Source organism: Balaenoptera borealis, assembly GCF_965194805.1.
Source record: "Balaenoptera borealis genome assembly, chromosome: 19".
NCBI lineage: Eukaryota > Metazoa > Chordata > Mammalia > Artiodactyla > Balaenopteridae > Balaenoptera > Balaenoptera borealis.
In genome coordinates, this window is record NC_138878.1 from 33,320,509 (window position 1) to 33,342,649 (window position 22,141).

Genomic DNA, 22,141 nt, shown 5'->3' on the forward strand with positions numbered 1-22,141 from the left:
AAGACTCTGAGTTTTAACAGTGCCTCCAGGTGACTTTTATGCAACCTTGCTGTAGAGGGAAGGTGGCTGTGGATATGATGCTATAATGCGACTCAGGGGAGGGTATGTCAAGGAGTAGCGGAATTGGACTTCAAATTAATAGAAAGCTTCCCAGGAAAAGGGATGATAGAGCTGAGAGTGAACTATGAGTAACTTGGTGGAGATGGTGGGCCTGGCATGTGGGAGGGTGTTAGTGATGTTGATAGTGGTGTACAATTCATCACCCCCAGGAGGGCTTGCCACATTTGATGAACTCAGGAAAGGCCAGTGTGTTGGAGCACAGAGAAGGGAGGTTTGTGAACTGAGGTTAGAGAGGTTGGCAGATAGAACAGCTGGTACTACCGGGTGTGTGATCCTGGACTAGTGTCTTAACCTCTCTGAACCTTGATAAAAATGGAGATAACCATGCTTTGCTACGTACTTATCTAACAGGGTTAGAGGACAGTTGGGTTAAAACTTCATGTGCAGATAACAACCACTGGGATAAGTGGATGGCCTGGTGGCCTTCTTTTCTTTTGCTGTGTTGGTTCTTTGTTGCTGCTCGCGGGCTTTCTCTAGTTGCAGTGAGCGGAGGCTACTCTTCTTTGCGGTGCGTGGGCTTCTCATTGCCTTGGCTTCTCTTGTTGCGGAGCACGGGCTCTAGGGTGCGCGGGCTTCAGTAGTTGTGGCTCTCGGGGTCTAGAGCGCAGGCTCAGTAGTTGTGGTGCGTGGGCTTAGTTGCTCCGTGGCATGTGGGATCCTCCTGGACTAGGGTTTGAACCCTTGTCCCCTGCATTGGCAGGCGGATTCTCAACCACTGCGCCACCAGGGAAGTCCCCTGGTGGTCTTCTTTTAAACTTATTTTCTCTTGTTCTTGAACTACTCTTTCCCCAGTTCTCCTACCACCAGGGTCATAGCTCAGCCTGAGAATCCCCTTCCCTGCCAGCATGGCTCTACCCAGCTCTTCTCATTCAGGCTAAGGCACGTGGTGGTCCCTGTGGCTCTGGGGCCCACACCCTGGTTCGGGGTCGGGGATCCACGTTCCAGTTCCTGCTCTGCCTCCTGGGAAATCCTCTCCAGGCCTCCGCCTCTCTTTATTGAGTTGGTAATCTTGGAGGCTCCTACCAGAGCCCTCATCTGGAGGCCCAGGATGGGCCAAGAGAGTGGACTTTCTGCAAGTGTTTTAAAATCAGATGTAACCAAATGCCTTTGGGGGAAAGACTTCGTAGTAATTTTAGCAGCATCTTTTCTGTTGTCTAGACCTAAGATCAGCATTTTAGGGAAAAGTGTCGAGATAAACTTTCCCCTGCCTCCCTCTGCCCTCCCCTCCCCACTGCCGGGACTCCATGCACCCTCCCCGCAGAGAACGTCAGGTGGCTGGAGCCTTAGCCGAGCCCCAGCTATTTGGCAGCTGAAAGTTTTGTCCCTGGAAGATGCCAGACTTATTTCGAGATCACAAATGTGGTGGATGCTTCTCTTTTGGAAAGACACCAAGTGTCTGATCTCAGCGAGGGGATGGTATTTTGGGGGGACCTTAGCAGCTTCTTATCTAAAATACACATGTGCTTTTCTTCCCTCTCAGAAACCTTTCCAGACAACTGTGTCCCCCAGCACTTGGGAGAGTGCCTCAAGCATAGTTATTGCTCAGTTTGGGTTAGTTATTGCTGTTGTTGTTTTTTATTATTGTTGTGGTTATTACTAATTTCTGTTTTTCCAGGACTGAAATGTTGCTCAGGTCTCTCCTCTAGACAAAGACATTTACAATGAACTGTTTGGAATCTTCTTTAAAAGAATATCCTGGGAAAGCACTGTTGACTCAAAGGAATGAATAGCTAATGGTAGAATTTTAGCCACCTGGGTATGACATTGATTTGTAGGGGAAGATACCTTTCAAGCACCTCTCATGTCATTTTTTTTTTTTTTAAGGAATGTGAAAATCAATTCCCAGCAGTATCATGGATAAGCTATCTTTTAAAAATTTTTTTATTTTTTAAAAAATTTATTTATTTATTTTCTTTTTGGCTACGTTGGGTCTTCATTGCTGCGCGTGGGCTTTCTCTAGTTGTGGTGAGCAGGGGCTACTCCTCGTTGCAGTGCACGGACTTATTGCGGTGGCTTCTCTTGTTCTGGAGCACGGGCTCTCGGTGCGCGGGCTTCCGTAGTTGTGGTGCACGGGCTCTAGAGCGCAGTCTCAGTAACTGTGGCGCACAGGCTTAGTTGCTCCGCGGCATGTGGGATCTTCCCGGACCAGGGATCGAACCCGTGTCCCCTGCATTGGCAGGTGGATTCTTAACCACTGCGCCACCAGGGAAGTCCTCTCATGTCATTTGACTCAATGTCAAAAAACATACTCAGGACCTACGCTGAAATACTGGAATGGAGGTTGCAAACTGGTTATCCAAGGACCACATCCAGGGCCAGAATATTTTGTTTTATTGGCTGCTCAGGTTTAAAATTTGTTTGGAATTAGAATGTAACACTTAAAATTCAGGAAAGTTTTACAAAAATCCAGATTTAGAGTATTTCTTCAAAGTCATCAAAAGATCTGGCAGCACTGGCTCTGGTTTCTGCACAGCAGGGGTTGGCTGGCTCTGCGCGTTTCCACAAGGTCGCGTGTGCTGTAGAAGGCCACAGTTCCCACTGCCCCCTGTTGTATCACAATGAGCCCTCTTCATCCCTCTCTGTTACCTGTTTGGCCCTGGAGGCCTCAAGCAGTGCCAGCACTCTAAGGGTTAAATGAGCTGTGGCAATGACAGCTCCTGGTCCAGCCCTGCTTCCTATTTGCTGTGTGACTTTGCCCCAGTTACACCATCTCTCTGTGCCTTAGCTTCCCCATCTGTCCAGTGGGACATTAGACTGGATCAGTGGTTTCCCACTGTTCCTGGATGAACTGGCCAGACAGAGGCTGAGAAGTGGGGTGCTGGGCCCCCAGTTCTCTTTCCTCTTTTATGAATTAAGGTTATGCATTAGCCTTCTCGTGGAAAGGTCAGGGAGCTCCATTGCTTAACAAAGGTTGGGAAACTCCCAGAGTACTTCCTGTTCTGACTCCGTATCAGGATCTGTCTTTGTCCAGTTGTTGCCCAGGGGCTTCTTATTTTTTTTTTTTTTCCAGGAGTGGTCAGAGGTGTCAGGGCAGGGAAGGGTTAATAATAGTTTTATTAATAATACCTCTATGGGAAAAGAATCTAAAAAAAGTGGATATATGTATATGTATTGATATAACTGATTCACTTTGCCATACAGCAGAAACTAACACAACATTGTAAATCAACTGTACTCCAATAAAAATTAATTTAAGAAAAATAATAATGGCTACCTTTACTAAGCAACGTTGTTCTCCCACCAAGGTAGGTGCTCTTCCCCCGTCTTGCAGATGAGGAAACTGAGGTTAAGAGAGGTTGGATAACTTGCCAAAGGTCACCCAGCTGTGGGCCTGGGTTTGTTTCATTCCAGACCCTGAGGCCCTGACAGCGCGCTGCTCTACCTGCGTTGGCTGGGGAGGGGGCGTTCTGTACCTGTGAAGGAGAGATGCCCAGCTGCAGAATGGAGACCACTGCTCTGTGGCTGCTTCGTAAGAGACCCAGCCCCCTCCTGCCCCATCCCTCTCCCTGGCCATCCACACTCCCAGGGAAGTCTGGCCTTCTCCTGGCTTCCTGATCACACACTATGCCTCGCTCCGTCAGAGCCCCGTCTTGGCCCATGCTCCTGGGTTCAAAGGGGGTGGAGAAATGGGGTACTGAGCCTGTCAGTCTGTGAGCTCTTTGTGTGTGTGTGTGTTTATTTAAAAATTTTTTAATTTTTTATGATATCGGCTTACAAAACTGTCTGGATCAAATTGTATAGCCAAGCCAGTTAATTCGGTTGTTTAGGAGAAACATGGAGGTTTGGAAGGAGGCTTTGGTAGTACTCAGGACCACTCATGTTTCCTGCCTGAACCTTAGGCTGCCCACCCGAGAGAGGGAATCATGCCTCTGTCCTTGTTTGCCCTCCAGACCCTGCACCATGGTTGGCAGAATTTAAATATAACTTAGCAGGGCTCAGGACATGCTGGGCCCTTCGTTTACACCCTGGGGAGGCAGATTAGTCACGTCCAGGTTACAGGTGGCGCTTCAAAGGGCTGGGTTACGAGGCTGGCCCGAGGTCCCACAGCTGCTGAGGGTCAGGCTGTGACCATGGCCCAGGGCCCTCTCTGCCCCAGATCTCGGCCCCTGGCAGCCCTCAGCTAGACCATGGGCACAGCCTCACACTTTTGCCGGTAGTGTTGCGTCCTGCGTCCTCTGGGCTTTCCAGGAGGAGGTGGTGGGGCTTCAGCTAACCCTGCTGACGTCCTTGAGTGCGGAGGTATTTGCTTGCTTCCTTCAGCTTCTCCCGGGGAAGCCCAAGTGGGGTCTGCGCTGGACTTTCCAAGTTGCTTAGGTGCGTAGGAGGCGTGTGGACCCCTGGTTCCTGTCTGGGGAGCGCTTGGGCTTTCTGGGGGTGGGTTTCTGGGTGGGGGACGTTGGTGGGACCATCCCGATGATCTCAGCTACTGTGCTGCTTTCCTGTGCATCAGGGTTCAGTGGCTGCACATGACAGAAATGAACTCTGGACAGCTCAGGTCGGAAGGGAGTTTAATGGGAGGATAAGGGGAATGAACAGAAGGAGAAACAGGACCCAGGCAGGGGAGCCTCGGAGATCAGCAGAGCAAGATGGGATGGCTGTTCTCTTCAGGGAACTGCCCCTGCAGTCAAAGAACCTCCGCTGGCTCTATGTCCAGTGTTGTTTTGCTCAAGGATCCGTCTCTGAGCAGATCTGAGCATCTAGCCTGGCTGTGTCCCAGGGGAAGGCAGGGCATTTTGACTGACAGTCCATCGAGGTCCAAGTGGGTGAGAGATGGCTGCTTAGGGCATAAGAAGCATGCTGAATTAGAGGCTGGGGCAGTAGGTACCTAGTGGGCCACACCCTGCCTGACTTCATGTGGCCCTGGTAGGTTGTCCTGCTGTCTTGGAAGGTCTAGCGGTCCGGGGTCAGGGTCAGGGTGGGCTGAGGGCGGAGTAGGCGGTTGCCCATTAGGCTGGCTTTGGGTCATGGGGTCGGATTCACCCAGTCATGACATCTAGGACATCAGGATGGGAGGGCCCCTGGGGGAGACCCCGTGTAGCAGTGCACAAAGGGACAGAGGAGCCAAGAAGGACAGGAGTTTCCCCAAAGTCCCACAGCCTAGCAGGGCCAGACCTGGGGAGGTGACCAAGAGGGGATGACACGGCATTGCTTCCCAAAGTGCATCTGGGTACCCCCGGTGGTGTGGCAGGGGACTTTAAGTAGAATACATATAAACATGAAAAAAAATTAATTGTTAATGAATGCACAAGGCACAAAGTTAAATACACCCCAAGCCACCCACTTCCCCTCCTTGGAGGCCACTCATGTTACTAGGTTCTTGTGTCTAGTTCAGGAGCAGTTCCATGTATGTGCACACATGTGAGCAATGTATGTATTTTCTCTCTCCTCCTCTATGCAAATAGAAGCACACTATACCGCTCCTCAACTTTTCTCACTTTCCAGTCTGTTAGATGCGATTCCAAATCAGTTAATTTAGTGCTTCCTCAATGCTTTTTAAGTTAGCTTTTTATTGTTAAAGTTTCACATACCAGTCATAAGTGTTCAGCTCACTGAAGTTTCATGATGTGAGCATATCTGTGTAACCAGCATCAGATCAAGAAGCAACCTGGCCAGCTCCCTGGAGCCTGTCCCCTGCCCCCATGCCCCCTTGGGCACCAAGGGTAACGGGCATCCTCACATGGACATTTTAGGTTTGAATACCTGTGTATTTATTTTAATGTGTTTTTTTAAAAATTATTTATTTATTTATTTATTTATTTATTTATGGCTGTGTTGGGTCTTCGTTTCTGTGCGAGGGCTTTCTCTAGTTGCAGCAAGTGGGGGCCACTCTTCATCGCGGTGCGCGGGCCTCTCACTCTCGCGGCCTCTCTTGTTGCGGAGCACAGGCTCCAGAAGCGCAGGCTCAGTAGTTGTGGCTCACGGGCCTAGTCGCTCCGCGGCATGTGGGATCTTCCCAGACCAGGGCTCGAACCCGTGTGCCCTGCATTGGCAGGCGGATTCTCAACCACTGCGCCACCAGGGAAACCCTTAATGTGTTTTTGAAAAAACTAAACCAGCCCATCCAACTTGAGATTTCCCAGGTATTATTGCTTTGGATAAAGAGTCTTGTGCTGGAACCAAGGCCCTTGACTTGGGGAGACATCAGAATCACCGGGGTGCTCAATTCCAGGAGTGATGATGGGACAAGCCTGAGGTTACCCCCGGGGGCCTTGTCTCCTCCAGCTGCTGCCCTTAACCCCAGCGGGCCGCCCCCCCCCCACCCATTTCCTATGAGACATTGGTCATCTGGTCTGGAAGCCCCCATAGGACAGGCAGGGAAACTGAGGGAATTGGCTCAACATCTTAGCCTAGTACGTCCCAGTCTATACCAGTACACTGGCTCTGTCCTCTCCCAGTCAGGCACTGGGTACTTGGACCCTGTAGAGCATCACCAGGTGGAGGGGGTACGTGGATACGTGGGAGCCAGGACCCTCTGACCCAGTGGTGTGGCGTGGGGTTTTAGAGCGTCCAATAAGCCCGGTTTGAATCCTAGCTCTGCCACTTGTTGGCTGTGTGACCGTGGATGAGTGTTTTGACCTCTCTGAGCATAGGTTTCCTCACTTGTGAAGTGAGGATGGTTAAAAACTCCCCCGAAGGGTCACTGTGAGGATTATATGAGCCCGCTGTGTGTTAAACACCCGGTCCAGTCCTTGGTGTTCATGCTCAGTGAACAGTCATGCTGGTCACAGTTTCAATGATTGTGCCACAGGGAGGTCTTCTCCCTGCTCTCAGGCTAGGAGGCGCAGGGGAAGAGGGAGAGGAGAGCGGGGACAGAGGTCCGCTGCCCCTGTGGCATCCATCCCAAATGAACAAATGGTTCTCAGCGGGGCCTGGGGAACGGAATCTCTCCCTGGCTGGCTGTGGCCAGCCGGCCCCAGGGCAGCTGTCCTGTTCCCAGATCTGGGGTTCCAGGCTGGGTGGCTAAGGCAGGCAGGTTGGGCGGGGGCTGGGCAGCTGACAGAGCTAGGAGGCCAGCTGCAGTCCTGGAGTGGAGCAGAGAGCCAAACCGTGCCTTAACCCATTCTGTTCCTCTGGGGACGGCTGCTCTTCCAGGCCCCTTCCTTTCAACTGCCTCATGTGCCCTGTGAGTTCCTTGTTAGACCAGGGGTCTCCAGCATGCAGTGCAAGGATGCTCTCTGGCCTGTGAGAAGTTTATTGGGCCTGTTTGAAAATTGCAGTGATTCATATAAACATTCAGATCTCTGGCCTTCCCAGGAAAGCCAGAAGATCTGACCCACTGAGCATACTCTGGGTGGCAGCTTTGATTGGCTGGGAGGTGGGTCATTCACAACCCAACTCTCCCCCCGCCCCCCAGTAGTCACCTCTGGTCCCCCTGTGGCCATTTGAGATCCTTGTCTAGAAAAGCTGGTCAAGGTCATCTCTAACCTCCTCTCCTATCTGAGCCTTAAATTCCCCAGGGGTCTCTCTATCTGCTTGACCCCCTCCCATGCCAGTGGCCTCACTACCTCCTGAGCAGACCTTCCCTCGTAGCCTCTGCTGAAAGAATCCTATCTGTTCCTTCTTGAAATCTCCCTGTAGTGACTTCTACTGGTTGGTCCTGGTTTGACCCCTTGAGACCACATAGCAAGCTCTGTCCCTCTTACCTGTGACTGCGCTTCAGATGCCTGAAGACGGCTCTGGGGTCCCCCTGCGCTTGCCCCTCTGGGCTGAACAGTGTCTCTTCCTTCACTTTCCCTCCTAAGATGTGGTTTTGAGACCCCCCATTACCCTGGCGCCCCTCTTTGACCACCTCCCCGTGGGCCCGTGGACTTCTTGCAGCTGGCTTTCCAGAGCCACCTTGCACAGCCGAAGGCTGTGAGGACACAACTGGGGTTCCACTTCTATTAAAAAAAAAAGGGAAATGTAATGCATAGGAAGTGTTCCATAAGGCCAGCCGCCCCAGAATACCTGCAACATTTGCAAGGAGGAGCATCCTGGGACAGTTTTATTTTTCTTTGTACGCCCACGTGTCTTTAAATTTTTTTCCCCTACAATCTGGGGAGTTAAAAAGGGTAAAAAGCCAAGGGCTTGGGGTGACTTCACTTTAACCAGCTGGTAGTGATTGCCTGCCGAGGCAAGGCCCTGGCTGGGGGTGAGGACAGAGAAGGAGGCAGGATGGGGCCCTGGCTTGGAGGAGCTCACAACCTAGGGCAGCTCAAGTACCCCAGCTGAGTGCGGTGAGAGAGAACTGGGGGGACCAGAGGAGGAGGTGTGGAGGGAGGAGGGGGGTCTATTTACCCAGGGGTCTGGAAAGGCCTCTTGGATAGTAGAGGTCAGGTGGGGCCTCCAACGTGGAGGGGGGCATTTTAGGTGATGGGAGCAGGAGGCCATGTGGATGCATGGGCTGGAGCATGGATGCATAAGCTAGGGAAGGGTCTTCAGGGGCAGAGGGACTGGGGCCGGCTGGTGGCAGGCCCTGGATGCAGACAGAGGACTCTGAAGGTTGTTCTGAAGGTGACAGCACGACTGCAAGAGTGGCGATGATTGGAATAGCAGCGGTGTGCTGTCTCTGGAGACAGAGCTGGGCGGCTGGCTTTCCTAATCTGCAGCTGTGTGACCTTGGGCAAGTCATTTACGATGCTTAAGCCTCGGTTTTCTCATGGGAAACAGGATAAGGGGGCTATGAGGATTAAACAAACGATTGCCCCCAAAGTGCTTAGCCTTGTGCCTGGCACCTGGAACGCCCTGATGATATTCTGCTCTCTACCTATCACGGGTCTTCAGTGGGCTTCTGGGTGCTTTTAAGCCTTATACTGAGTTTATCGTGCTTATAACTGTCTGACGATGAGTAGGGGCTGGTATTTCTCCCATTTTACAGATGTGTACGCTGAGTCAGAGGTGCAGGACCTACACCTAGGCCTGCTGGGTTCCACGTCTGGGCTCTTTCAATTACACTGCCCGCCTCTCAGAAGGTTTGGGGGTGGGGTGCCTATCGTGGGGTTTGTGCCTGGCCCAGATGCCTTTCCAGAGCATCTGGTTTCCAGAGAACTCTTTTTAACCTAATGAGGAGGGGCTGCAGGGCGGGTGTGGGGGTCTGTTGGTGGGTACCGGGCCACGTGGAGAACTGGCACCGTCTTCTGTTAGGAGCTCAAGCATCCGTCATGGGCAGGTAAGTTGGAGTCTTGACCTCGGCTCCCATGGGGAGCTCCCTGGGCTGGAATATTGGGAAGAGGGGCTGCAGGCTTCTGTTTTTGCCTGGCCCTCAGGTCTTTCGGTGCCCATCTGGCCTGGGTACGTTCATCTCTTTGGCAGGGCCGGGCTGGGCTTCAGGGTGATTTCCCTGTCCTGGGGGTGCTCTGGGGCCTCCAGGTCTGAAGAGGGGCCCGGGGGACCGTTGAAATGACCACTGCTCCATTCTCCATTCCAGTAGGGAAGTGCCGGCTGCATTAGCTTCTCGGGGCGCTGCCTTTTCCTCCACACCCCCAAACCGGAGTGTGTGATCGGCAGTGACTAACGCAGTGGGCAATGCTAACAGCAAGGGCGCTCTGGCAGGTCCCTGGAAAGAGCCCAGCCTTGGAGTCCGGGCTGGGCGGGACAGCCGCGTGTGACCCACAGGCTCTCCACTCCCTGGGCCTCAGCTTTCTCCTCTGTGACATGTGACACATGGGGTTGCCCATCCTGACCCAACACCCTCAAGAAGAAAATGTGATTCCTTCAGGGTGTGAAGGTGTGTCGAATGCAGTAAAGCTCCATGCGAACGCCACGGCTTTGTTTGTGGAGAGGTCTCTTAAGCTAAGACCACCACCACCCCTGCCCCTTGGTGGGCACCATCTATTGGGCTTTTACTGAACATCTGATGCCATGCTCTGCATCCTCCTGTGTCATGTCATTGCCTTGCAGTACCTCTGAGGGCTTGATATTCGTATCACCCCATTTGACCTGTGAGAAAGCCGAGAACAGCCGTAAACCACTGCTGGGTTCTACCCCAGCTCGTTAGTGGTAGAGCCAGGCCTCGGAGCCAGGGTCCGCCCGATTACCAACCCTGTGGTCTCAGCTACTGGAGTTTCCCGATGGGGAGACCTCACAGGCCAAATACAGCGATGAGCTTCCTTGCAGAAGCATGAATAAGAATGGAAACCGAGGCACCTAGACCAGAGAGCTGGGTGTGGCAGGGCAGGACCAGGGGCCCTCGGGCTGAGCTCTGTGCTGTAGAGGCCCCTCGGTGGCCGTCCATAGTGGGGCGAGGAGCCCGCGAGCAAGGGGGTGTGCCCCGCTTCCAGACTACTCTGCAGGTCCCCAGGACTCCCCCTGCCCGAGTGGCCCCAGGCTGCCCTGGGCATCCGTGGGACTCTTCCCGTGTATGTTTCCCCCGGGGTCGACCGGGCCTTCAGGGTGTATATCCCCAGGGTCAACGAGGGGGTAGGGAAGGGGGTGGGACCGGGGCAGGGTTTGGACCTGTGGGTGCCTCTCTCAGCGAGGGACGGAGCCGGGAGTGGAAGAGAAGGGGTTGGGCTGCGGGCTGCGGGCGAATGTGAGATGGGGCCCGAGTGAAGGGCCGGCCGGGTCCTGCCAGCTGGATGGCTGAGCCTGCCTGACGGGCAGTGGGGGAGCTCCCGTGTTTGTCCTGCTATGAGGCCCTGGTGGCCAGTCCCGCTCCAGACTCCTGGACCTTATTGCCCGCCTTGGGAGCATGCTTCGGGGGCCATGGGCCTTGGTAGAGGCACTGAAATTAGTCCACAAGAACAGGGAGCATGGATGGTTCTCTCTGGCTGTATGAACCCACCAAGAGGGCCCCCTTTCCCACCCAGAAGCCAGGGCGCGTGCAGAGCCAGGAGAAGTAGTCACAGCTGTACGCGCAGGTGCAGGATGGAGACCTGGGGCCTCGGGAGCCTTTCTCATGGACGTTCCTTTCTTCCTGCCATCCATCCTTCTCTCACCTTCCTCAGGGTCTGGGGGCAGGGAGACCTGGCTGTGAATTTTGGTTCCACTCCCCACGAGCTGCACCTTGTGTCACCTGAAAGCTCTCTGAGCTTCTCGGCCTGGTTGAGAGAGCTGCTTGGGATACTGCGAGGAGCCTGGCCCCGGCAGGGCACGTGGGGCGTGTGCAACAGTTCAGCCTACCCTGAGTTGCACGGAGCAGCCGCCTGAGGGTCCAGGCCGGCCCCTGCCAGCAGTGGGCCAGATGTGCTTTTTCGGGTGGGGCAGGGGGAGCTTCTGTGTGTGGGTGTCCTCGCATGATGTGTGGGCTGCTATGTTTTGATCCAAGGGAGCCAAACTGATTTTCCTGGCCCATCTCTCCTCCATCCAAAGCAGAAAGTTAAATAAACACAGCCAAGTATTATCACAGGACGGGAGGAAAATGAACTCGGTCCCCATGGGCGGCCACATCTGGCAAGTGTTGGGCCTCTCAGGACTGTGGGATGAGACAGATGCGGTTGCGGGTAGGAAGGGCTCAGTATACCCTCTACCCAGCCAGGAGCCTTTTTCCAGGGCTCTGTGCCGGCCTCGGGGCCTGGGGGCTGCAGGCCGCTTGCCTTCATCCTTTGCTGCGTCCTTTGCTGTCCCCCTGGCCCTTTCTGGGGCCTTGCCTTTGGTGGGGCTCCCCCTGCGTCTTCCTGAGGCTGGTGCTCCCTGGCCCAGCTGGGTGCTTGCACTGGGAAGTGGTCTCAGGCTGGTGTGGCCCACGTGCTCGGGCTCTGCCTGGTGCAGGGGGTGACCGGGCACACTTGGGAAGCAGCTTACTTGTCCAGATTTTCCGTCCCCCACTCAAGGCCGCGGTGGGCCCACGAGCTAAAAGCTGGGGGAGAGTTTGTAGTTGCCGTATCCCCTGCCACCCCCTGCTCAGCAAGACCCTTAAATGAGCTTAAATGGGCTGCGTGGATTTCTGGGGTTCCACGTAGGACAGCTGCAATGCACTTTTGGGGTGGGAGGAAATGAACAGGTGTGCCCCCCCATTCATTTATTTATCAAAGGTCACCTAGCACTTTCCATGCCTGTGGTCCTCAGAATGTGACATTCTGCGTTCCTGAGTCCTGTGGTGGTACAGGTGGTTGATAGGTGAATGAGTTTTTTTGGTCCATACTTATATATTTATTCCACGATTAGGAAAATGTTACTTTATATGTTTATTCTAATAGCTATTAGAAATGTGTTCCTAGCACACCAAATGTGTGATTTTGTGAGTAGCGCTGCTTAGAAGGAGGCTAGAAGATAAGGTATTAAGTAAAAGAAGGGAGTTGATGTGAAACAAAGCATCGGTCACACTCGGTGTGACAGGAGGTGTGACTTGGCCAAGCTCCCAGGGGAGGTCTGGGGAGGCCCTGCCAGCTCTGGGGACCAGACGGCTCAGGAGAGCGAGCCCAGGGAGACTCCTGCCCTACCCCGAGACGATCATCCTCTCAGGAACTTTGGGCAAGTTTGGATGATGTAAGGCCTGCCTCGGGGAGATCAGCTGCCAGATGGAGGTGCTCAGGGCCCCCTGAAGGCCTCCATGTGCGTTCTAACCACGGTGGGTGGGCAGCAGGGCTGAGCTGAGGGGCACATCTGTGCCAGTGAAATGTCCCCCTTCCAAATCAGACTTATTAAAAGTATTGACTCTTTAAACTGCAAAGTATTATGATTGCCCCTACCCCAGGGACATCCCTGTGGAATTACAACATGTTAGGGAATGGTCATTACAGTTCATTCCTGTGGAAGACTTGGGGCTTTTGATATGAAGAAAGAGATGGAGGCTGGTCTGTGGGTCCAAAATGTAATGAAAACACTAACACACACATGCGCGCATGCACACACGCACATGCACACACGCACATGCACACAAACACCAGTTTTCAGTAACAGACTCGGTTTCCTCTTTGCTTGTGTCTAAGATAAACCACATGTATAACAAGGTACTGACATTTATTTATAGTATGTTAGCACAGAGGATAAGTTGTTAAGGGGTCATAAAAAAATATTAGTCTCTACTTTATGGTGCTATTCTTTAAGTGAAAGTGGAAAAAAGGCGAGAGAGTGGGATTCTGGTCTCACCCCCTCCTTTCTTCCCACCCTAAACAGCAAACAGATCTGGGCAGATGCTGTTCCCTTCTCCCGCGAGTGAGGGGCGGGGGCCCCAGGCTGATGTTCCCTGACCCCGTGGCCCTGGTGCCCACCTTCACGTCCCCAGCGCTCAGTGGGCCGCTTCCACGCACCCCTTTGTGTGGGGTGTTATTTCGGCCCCTCCGTGCACGGCAGAGTGTGCCCTCGGCTTTGTCACCTTCCATCAGAGTTGGACAGCTGGTAGGTGAGAACCCAGTGTTGCCACCGAAACAGGATGTGGGAGCCAGACCCCATCGTAAATTCACATTTATATGCTGCATGTTTCTGGTTAACGAGACCATGCAGGGGCGACTGTATGAAATGAAATATATATATGAACAGGGATATTAACCTCAGGAGAGACAGGATTAAGCATGAGGGCAGCCTGGGGGGCCTGGAGCCCTCCAAGTGTTAAGGCCCAGGCAGGTGGGTCCCCAGAAAGGGAATTTTCAGGAAACATCCCAACCCTGAATGGTTTTGCTGGGGGCATAGACACAATAGTCTTTTTTTTTTTTTTTTTTTTAATTTATTTATTTATTTATGGCTGTGTTGGGTCTTCGTTTCTGTGGGAGGGCTTTCTCCAGTTGCGGCAAGCGGGGGCCACTCTTCATCGCGGTGCGCGGGCCTCTCACTATCGCGGCCTCTCTTGTTGCGGAGCACAAGCTCCAGATGTGCAGGCTCAGTAATTGTGGCTCACGGGCCTAGTTGCTCCGCGGCATGTGGGATCGTCCCAGACCAGGGCTCGAACCCGTGTCCCCTGCATTGGCAGGCAGATTCTCAACCACTGCGCCACCAGGGAAGCCCGACACAATAGTCTTTTTTAGTGTTCTCACTATGTTCCGGGCACTGGGCTAAGCACTTTACCTGTGTTATTTCACTTTGTCTTCAGAACAAATGGGAATTTTATTACCCCCACTTTATGGATGTGGAACCAAGACTGAGAGGCCGAATCCAGGCCCTGGGGAGCGTGGGTGACTGACCTAGGCTGACACCCCCAACACTGACCTCGCAGACTGGTCTCTGGAGGGTTGCAAAAAGAGGAGTCATTTCAACCCCACCTTCCCCATCAGCTGTGGCTTTTCTGAGGCGGTACAGAAGGCCTGGGAACCTCAGGCCATCAATTACCATTTGTTCAGCACAGGCTGAGAGACATGTTGGGTCGGTGGTAGCGTGTGAGCTTTGGAGCCATGTGAGCTTTGGCTGCAAATTTGAGCTCTACTTCCCATTGCTTGTATAATTTAGCCCAGTTAAAAAAAATCATTTAGGTCCTGGTTTCGCCATCTGTGAAATGGGCACCATCACCCTTTGTCAGGTCACTGGGAGGATTAAACATAAATGTGATAATGTGTGTGAAGAGCGTTAAGTGATTGTTGTTTCTAGTGTCACTGATATGTGTAGTCTTGTGTCAAGTGAGCTGGAGGGTAGGAGAAAGAGGAGACATAGGGGGTCTGCCTAAAGGGGCTGAGAGTACAGTTGGGGGCAACACATTATGCTGTAGGATCATTTTTCTTTGCCAGGCACCTGAGTATTGGGCTCTGGACCATGTGCCTTATAAACACCTTCTTCTTTTATCCTCAGAGCTACCTTGCAGGATTGTTATGCACAGAGAGGTTACTTAATTTGTCAGGGTCACACAGCAAACCATGGCACATGGGGATTTGATCCAAAGTCGTCTTTCTTTGGCAATACGCTGCTGCAAATGAGGCTAACGTTAAGTCCAGGGCCAGGGTGGTCAGGGAGAGATTCTTGGAGGAGGTGAGCCTGAGCTCTGGGCAGTGTTTCTGACCAGGGAAGAAGGGTGGTTATGTAGCTGGTGGTCAGGCTGACCCTGGAAATTTGGGCAAGAAGCTTGAAGCCCTGTACCCACAGGCAGAATCCAAAGTAGGGCTGGGTGGGGCCTGGTGGGGTTGCCTCAGATTCCCCCGAGTTTATATCAGTATATTTCCTGGCTTAGGCAAATGCAATTTGATTTGATTTTCCTGAACTTCATCTTTGAGCAGGAAATGTTTTATTTACATTAAAAAAGAGACCCACAGACTTTAGAAATTTTTGTCCATGAATATCAGTCTTCCTAAAATAAGATTTACATGTCAGTGTAAAAGGAAATCAGAGTTTTATCTGCAGTTGGAGTAGAAACTCATCCTAGCTCTAGGCTGGAGGCTCCTCTGGGGCTATGACTCTGGACAGGAAGACCCCACGTCAGAGCGCTGAGCTGTGGGCTGTGGGTGGGAGTTGGTCCCTGCTGTCCTTTCACCTTTCCTAGCTCCCACCGCCTCCTTCATGCTACACTCTGGGTCCTTATTGTGTCCACTTGTTTTTGTCTCTGAGATTGGGATTCCTTTAGCATCTTCCATCATACCGTAGTTTGTTCATCCATTCATTCATTCACTCAGCTGTCATTATGTGCCAGCCCCCAAGGGGCACAACAGTGGTAACATTTGTCACCGTGGAGTTCACGGTGTGAAGGTGGAAAGTCAAAGTCCAAGTCCGTTTTCTCATCTTTCTCATAATACCTAGCTCAGAGCTAGGTCACCTGAGGCACTCAGTGCTTATTTAAGGAGGAAAAGGCCAAATACACGTTGGCAGTATGTCTCAAAAACCTGAAAATCGGCAAACTCTTTGTCCTAGTAATCCTGTTTTTGGGAACTAATTCTAAGAAAAATCATTGAGCAGGCTTGCGGCTGTGTTTTATGTGTGTGGATGGCTTTGCAACGTGGTTTCTCTTACAGCCGAAAACAACTAGCAGTGGCCTAGGTGTCCAGCAACAGGACATTGGTTAAATTAGTCCTGGAGCCTCCTATGATGGGACTCAGGCCACCATTAATAACATCCGTGTTGGTCCATGTTTTTGATGTGAAAAGATGTTCATTGTATATTGCTGAGATAGGAAAGCAGGTTCCAGAATTGGTTGTGTTTTTCAACTGCATGTGTTGTTTCAACTTTCTATAAAGTTGTAGCAATGCATTTATACAGGGAAAGTTGTGCTTTTAGTTTCCCCATTTTAACTCACTATTTCCTAGTTTTCTACATTGTACATGGAGCGTTTATTTCAGAAACTTTTATAACAAGAAAAAATATGCTTAATCTAGGATACAGTAAGAGAAGGGCAATGCTGAGTGAATTCTGGGACATGGGGCCTGAGCCTGAGCAAGACAAATGGGGTAGCTGGGGAGAGCCAGGAAAGTGCCCCTGCGCCCCCCGCCCCCAGCTTGGTGCCCGCCCTCTGTGGCAGTGCTTCTTTAGCTGGTGGTGTGCTGACTATGCCCATCTTTTCCCAGCTCCGCGTTCAGCAGCGTCCTGTTCGGTAGCTTGACAGTGGCTGTGGTGGGAGCATTTCACTATAGAAAGTGGCAAACACTGCAAACCAGAGCCCTTTTCCTCCCTGGACCACTGTCTTCTTAAAGATTTACCACACACGACTGTCTCACATGGTTTTCCTTCTCTCCCCAAGGACTTGTGTGTTTGGGAGGAGACCCCAGAGGATGAATTCTCTTCTTGGGTTCCCTGGAGCTGGCACAGAGAGGGACTTACCGAGTCTTCTGTAAATTTCAATCCCTGGGGGGAGAGAGAGAGAGAGAGAGAGAGAGAGAGAGAGAGAGAGAGAGAGAGAGAGAGAGACAGAGAGACAGAGAGAGCGAGCGAGAAAGAGACAGAGAGAGAGACAGAGAGAAAGAGAGACAGAGACAGAGAGAGAGAGAGAGAGAGACAGAGAGAGAGAGAGAGAGAGAGAGAGAGAGAGAGAGAGAGAGAGAGAATCAGATTTTACGCTTTCATTGGCTGACTGCACTCAATGTGAACCGAGCTGCTGCTTGCAGAAGTAAAACAAAGGGGTAAAGAATCCCAGTCCTGGCTCCACCTCTCCCGTGACCTTTGGCAAACTGCTTAGTTTTCTCATCTGTAAAAGGGGGTTAACAAAGGTACTTATCTCATAAGATTGTGTAGGACAGTGGTTCTCAAACTCTAGCAGGCATCAGAATCACCTGGAATGCTTGTAAAAATACAGATTGCCAGGCCCCACTCCCAGAGATTTTGCGTCCCTCTCAAGCTGCCAGGTGATGCTACTATTGCAGGTCTGGGGACTACATTCAGAGAAGCACTGCTTTGGGCAATTAAAAGTATACAAAGTGCTCATCACAGCACTGGTGAGAGCTCAGCAACATGTAGCTGCTTATTCATAGAAGAACCATGTGGTAGGGAGCGTTGTCTATGAGGACTCCAGGGCTTGGGAGCTAGAGTATTCGAGTTCAGGGCTTTTGTTACCTTGTCTGCCCCCCTGGGTGAGCTGTTTCTCTTCTCTGGGACTTTCTTTCCCCTTCTGTGAAATGGGTGAGTAAAGCCTTGACTTTCAGGTAGCAGCTGAGGAAATACCTGTAAGCGCCCTCTGGTGCTGGGTGTTTGTGGCTTTGAGCTAAAGCTATACTTGGAAACATCGCTCTGGCCTTGTGAGCCCATGGGCCGACTTCTGGACAAATGTTCGGGCTCCCCGGGTTTTATTGCCTCATCAGAAATGTGGGGGTTTTGAGGCCTCCCTTAGGCGGGGGCGGGGAGGATTAAATGGGAGCCTGTAGGTGGGATGTTCAGCATAATGCCTGGGGCCACTGGGGCTCAGTGACGGTTGCTCTTCTGGGGGAGAGTCCTGGCTCTGGCCCAGATCTACTCCAGTTGGACACACCCCTAAGAGTAGTGTAAGGTGTGTGTGTGTGAATGTGTGTGGTATGTGTGTGCCGTGAAGAGGTGTTTGAACGGAAGGGAAGCTAAGGACCAGGACAGAGAAGGCCAATAGATTTTAACCCACTTTGTTGAGGCTTTTGAAGCTGCATCTGTGCCTAGTGAGAAAGAGTGCCTTGATTAATTAGCAATGCCTACCACGGGTGCAGGATAGGGGAGCTGGCGCAGGTGTGCCACTTGTGTTCTATCCCTGGTCTAGTGAAAAACCCATTTTTCGAGTACTTAAAGAAAACTTGAAATGTTTCACATTTATTACCCTATGTTTTCCATCATCACTATCATTATCATCACCATCATTTTCATTTTATTAGGGAAGGGTGGAGGAAAGGAATCAAATTTCTGCAAGTTTCCCCAAAATATAGATTCTGCTGAGCTTGTAGCTTCTGTTCCTTCTGCGGATATCTCCCAGTTCTCCTTTGGGGTGTGTGGGGTGCAGATGGGGGGACCCGGGAGGGAGAGGGAGATGAGCTGGCACAGAAGCTGAGCCCCTTGGCTGTGATCTCCAGATGGTCCCACACTTAGGGACACCTTCCCTGCACCGTGGCGGGGACTAGGAGGCCGTGATGCCTAAAGATCCATGGCCCTCACTGAGCCCTTCCTGCGGGCGGTAGGGGTGGATCTCGGTGGGAAACTTGATCTCACTGTTGAGCCCTCCCATCTTTACCTGCAGAGTGAAACCTGCGCAGCCACGCCAGGGGGAGAAGGGGCAGCTTGAGTTATCGCAGTAACGCTAATATTGACCGCGTGTTCACCTTGAGCCATGTGCTTCGGGAATACCACTGCATTTAGCCTTCTCGACATTCCTGTGATGTGGGTACTAGTGTTACCCCCATTTTACACAGGAGGCAACCGAAGATCAGAGCGGGTCAGGCATCTTGGCCCAGATCTGACGGCCTGTAAGCGGCAGAGCTAGGGATGGTCCTGGGGAGCCCTATTTCAGGGCCCGCTCCCCGAATCCCTTTATTCTATAGCTTCTCTCCAGATACCCTCATCCCACTCATCTGTCCTGCTAGATGAGCTCCGTGGATGACTTCTGGAAGAGTCACTTTCCTGGTGAGGATGGACCAACTTCTCTTCTGGAGTTCTTGGACTACTCCTAGAGCCCTGTGTGCTCCCTGTGTTGTAGATAAGCGAGGCAAGGAGAGAAAGGGAAGACAGTGGCCGAACGAGATCTAGGCTTCCTACCCCTCTGCCCCAGATAGGCCAGGGGAACAATTTATGAAAAATTTTCAGTAACCTTTCATGTTTTCATAGGTGCTGGTTCTAAAGTAGGCATTTAAGGGGAAAGTTAAATATTACCAAAATTGCTGTAAAAATATATTACAAAGCAGCCGACTTGTGGACCCACCCACTATCTCTCAGTAAGTCTATGCAACAGTTTTTCCTCCAACTTTGGGACATACCACCTTTGTGTGTGTGTGTGTGTGTGTGTGTGTGTGTTTTAAATTATTTATTTATTTATTTATTTATTTATGGCTGTGTTGGGTCTCCGTTTCTGTGCGAGCGCTTTCTCTAGTTGTGGCGAGCGGGGGCCACTCTTCATCGCGGTGCGCAGGCCTCTCGCTATCGCGGCCTCTCTTGTTGCGGAGCACACGCTCCAGACGCGCAGGCTCAGTAATTGTGGCTCACGGGCCTAGTTGCTCCGCGGCATGTGGGATCTTCCCAGACCAGGACTCGAACCCGTGTCCCCTGCATTGGCAGGCAGATTCTCAAGCACTGCGCCACCAGGGAAGCCCTGTGTGTGTGTTTTTTTTTTTTTTAATTTTTATTTTTTCCTGTGTGTGTTTTTAAAAGCGCTAGATCTGATGGCAGAAGGCTTCTCGTTAGGAGCCATGTTGTCCAAAAATAGATTGCTTTAAATCCTAGACCCATCTTCCTGGTGGTGAGGTGCTCAGGTGACAGGGGTGTGGACAGACTGATGGGAGGGTGCATAGAGTCTCAACCCTTCTCGCACCCTGGCTCTGGGCAGGCGCTCATGGAGGAGAATGGCAGGTGGTCTTACCTACATCATTTAAAGTGTTAGTTTCCTCTCTTTTCAGCAAGTGGACGGGGAATCGTGGAGTTAAGTAAATGGGTTTGTGATGTGACCCTGTCGCAAGGTCTTGGCTCCTCTGAGGGTCTGAGCTTGGTGTGAGGGGGCTGGCGTTGGGGGGCTTGGGTTGTTTTAGCTTTGGCTGCAGAGGGCCTGTACTCTTCCATGCCATGACTCTCCCAACCCCATCCACTGCCTGTCCCTAATCCCCACCAGAGAGGAGCCTGGAAAGCGTGGGCCCACTGGTTGAGTTTGCCCCCGACCCTGGTCATTTTGCCCTGAAGCCTGATGCCAGAGATGGTCATGGGCTATGCTTTATAGCACATCTGTGTGAATTAGAAAAGAGGCCAGTTGTGCCTTTGTGCAAAAACAATGGGTACCCCCTTCCTCTGGACATTCATAGCCCTGCACCAGAACAGATAGACTGTGGGCTAAATTTCAACCCTCTCTCACCACCTCTGCTGGGCCTCTTGTGCAGTGCACAACCTGCACAGCCGTACACAGTAGTCTTTCCTGCTTTACACTTTTTCGTTCCTTGAGTTTGCTTAGTACTAAGTCAGGAGTGATACTCCATTTCATGCTTGACAATGAGTCTGGGCTCTCAATGTGTCCTTTACTCTCCTGGGCCCTGGCCTGGTGTGGGTGAGAGGGTTTCCCCAAGGCTGAGCCGAGGAGAGCAGCCATGTGCCCCTTGCCAGGCTCACCACCTCTGCTGGGGCAGGGATGCCTCTAGGGAGCCTCTGTCTGGCCAGGGTAGGCGCAACCCTTCCCTAAGGGTAAGATGATCCCTGGGACAAAAGCCAGCAAAGCATGGAGTGGTCCCTTCAGACCCTGGGACCACCAGCCAGAGGTGGGGCCAGCTGAGAAGACTCCTCAAATAAAGCCTTTTTTGGAGGGGCAGATTCTAGATCTTTTTGATGAAAACTATGGCTCCTTTCCCCAGAAAAGTGCCTAGCTGCACACATGTCCAGAGGCTTACATCCAGGAGCAGGGCCTTCTCAGATCCTTGAAGACAGGCTGAGCAGCTGGCCTGTTGTGGATTTTGCGGTAGGGAGAGGGGCTTTGGGGGCCCTGCTGCCCTGCTGGAGGCCTCCTCTGATTCTCGGATCGATGCCTGCCTCTGTTTGTCTCTCTCGTTCACCTCCTGACACCGTCTGCCTTAGCACTTGTGCTTCAGCTTTCCTGCCTCTAACCTACACCTTGTCTGTCAACCCAGATCCTGCCTGACTTTGATCAACCTCCATGTGCGGCCCCAGTTCTGCCCTGGTTCTAGGGCCCCGTTTCCAGCCTCCCATCTCAGCCCCTTGCCTCCCCTTTCTTTTCCCTTCCGCAGCTCCATCTCCTCTGCATTTTCAAGGTAATGGGGAGCCCCGAGGAGAGGATACTCCTCCCCAGGCCAGGAGCAAGTGGCACTGGGGAGGTGGCTTATACAGGCGCTCACCTAGCACTACCTGCCCCTGCTGGAGGGTTCCGTAAGTCCAGAGGCCCAGCACACAGGCTTTGGATCCCACTGGCATCTCATTGATGGTGGCACGGTCATCCTGGTGCATAGACGGGCAAGCTGTGGGTACTCCCAGAGTAGGGGGGTTGTGGTCGCTTATGAGCCCACTGCTGAGTTGGGGAGACAGCATCTGGTGGGGCTCACAGGTGTATACACCCATGGGGCAGTCAGCCATCACAACATGTGATCCCAGAGTAGAGAGAGAACACAGAGTTCTGATCTGTCTGATGCCCTGAGAGAGCCTCAGAATCTTTCTTAACACACCCCAGGAACCATGGTGAATACACTTTGTGCACTCTTCCATGTGAACATAGGCCCTGTACCTCCATTCCTTGCATACACACTTTGTCACGTATCCCCTCGTTTGCTGCTGCACCCCTACCCTGTGTGTTCACACTCACTCTGTGCCCCTTCCCCATGTGTATACACTTGTCCCCACGCGCCCTCCCTTTGTGTACATACTGGCCTTGTGCACCCACCCTGTGCTTACAACGCCCATCATTCACAGGATTGGATCTCCCTGTGCTCCCCTTGAGGCTGGGCACGGCGGGGGTGTGTACTTCGGCCTCAGTGGTGCCAAGTATCTTATAAATTAAAAAGTTAGAGGTGGAGTCTGGGGGAGTCCCCAGAAAGCCCCTAGCTCCCCTGGCTGGCTGGGCAGCCCCTTAGGGTGTTGTCCGTATTGGCCATTGTGCTGATCAAGT

General features: G+C 52.3%; 1 protein-coding gene across 1 annotated transcript in view; it reads left to right on the forward strand.

Annotated features, from left to right (window-relative positions):
- ZNF423 (zinc finger protein 423) overlaps positions 1-22,141 on the forward strand; it is a 321,385-nt gene that overhangs the window by 36,035 nt on the left and 263,209 nt on the right. The window lies entirely within an intron of this gene.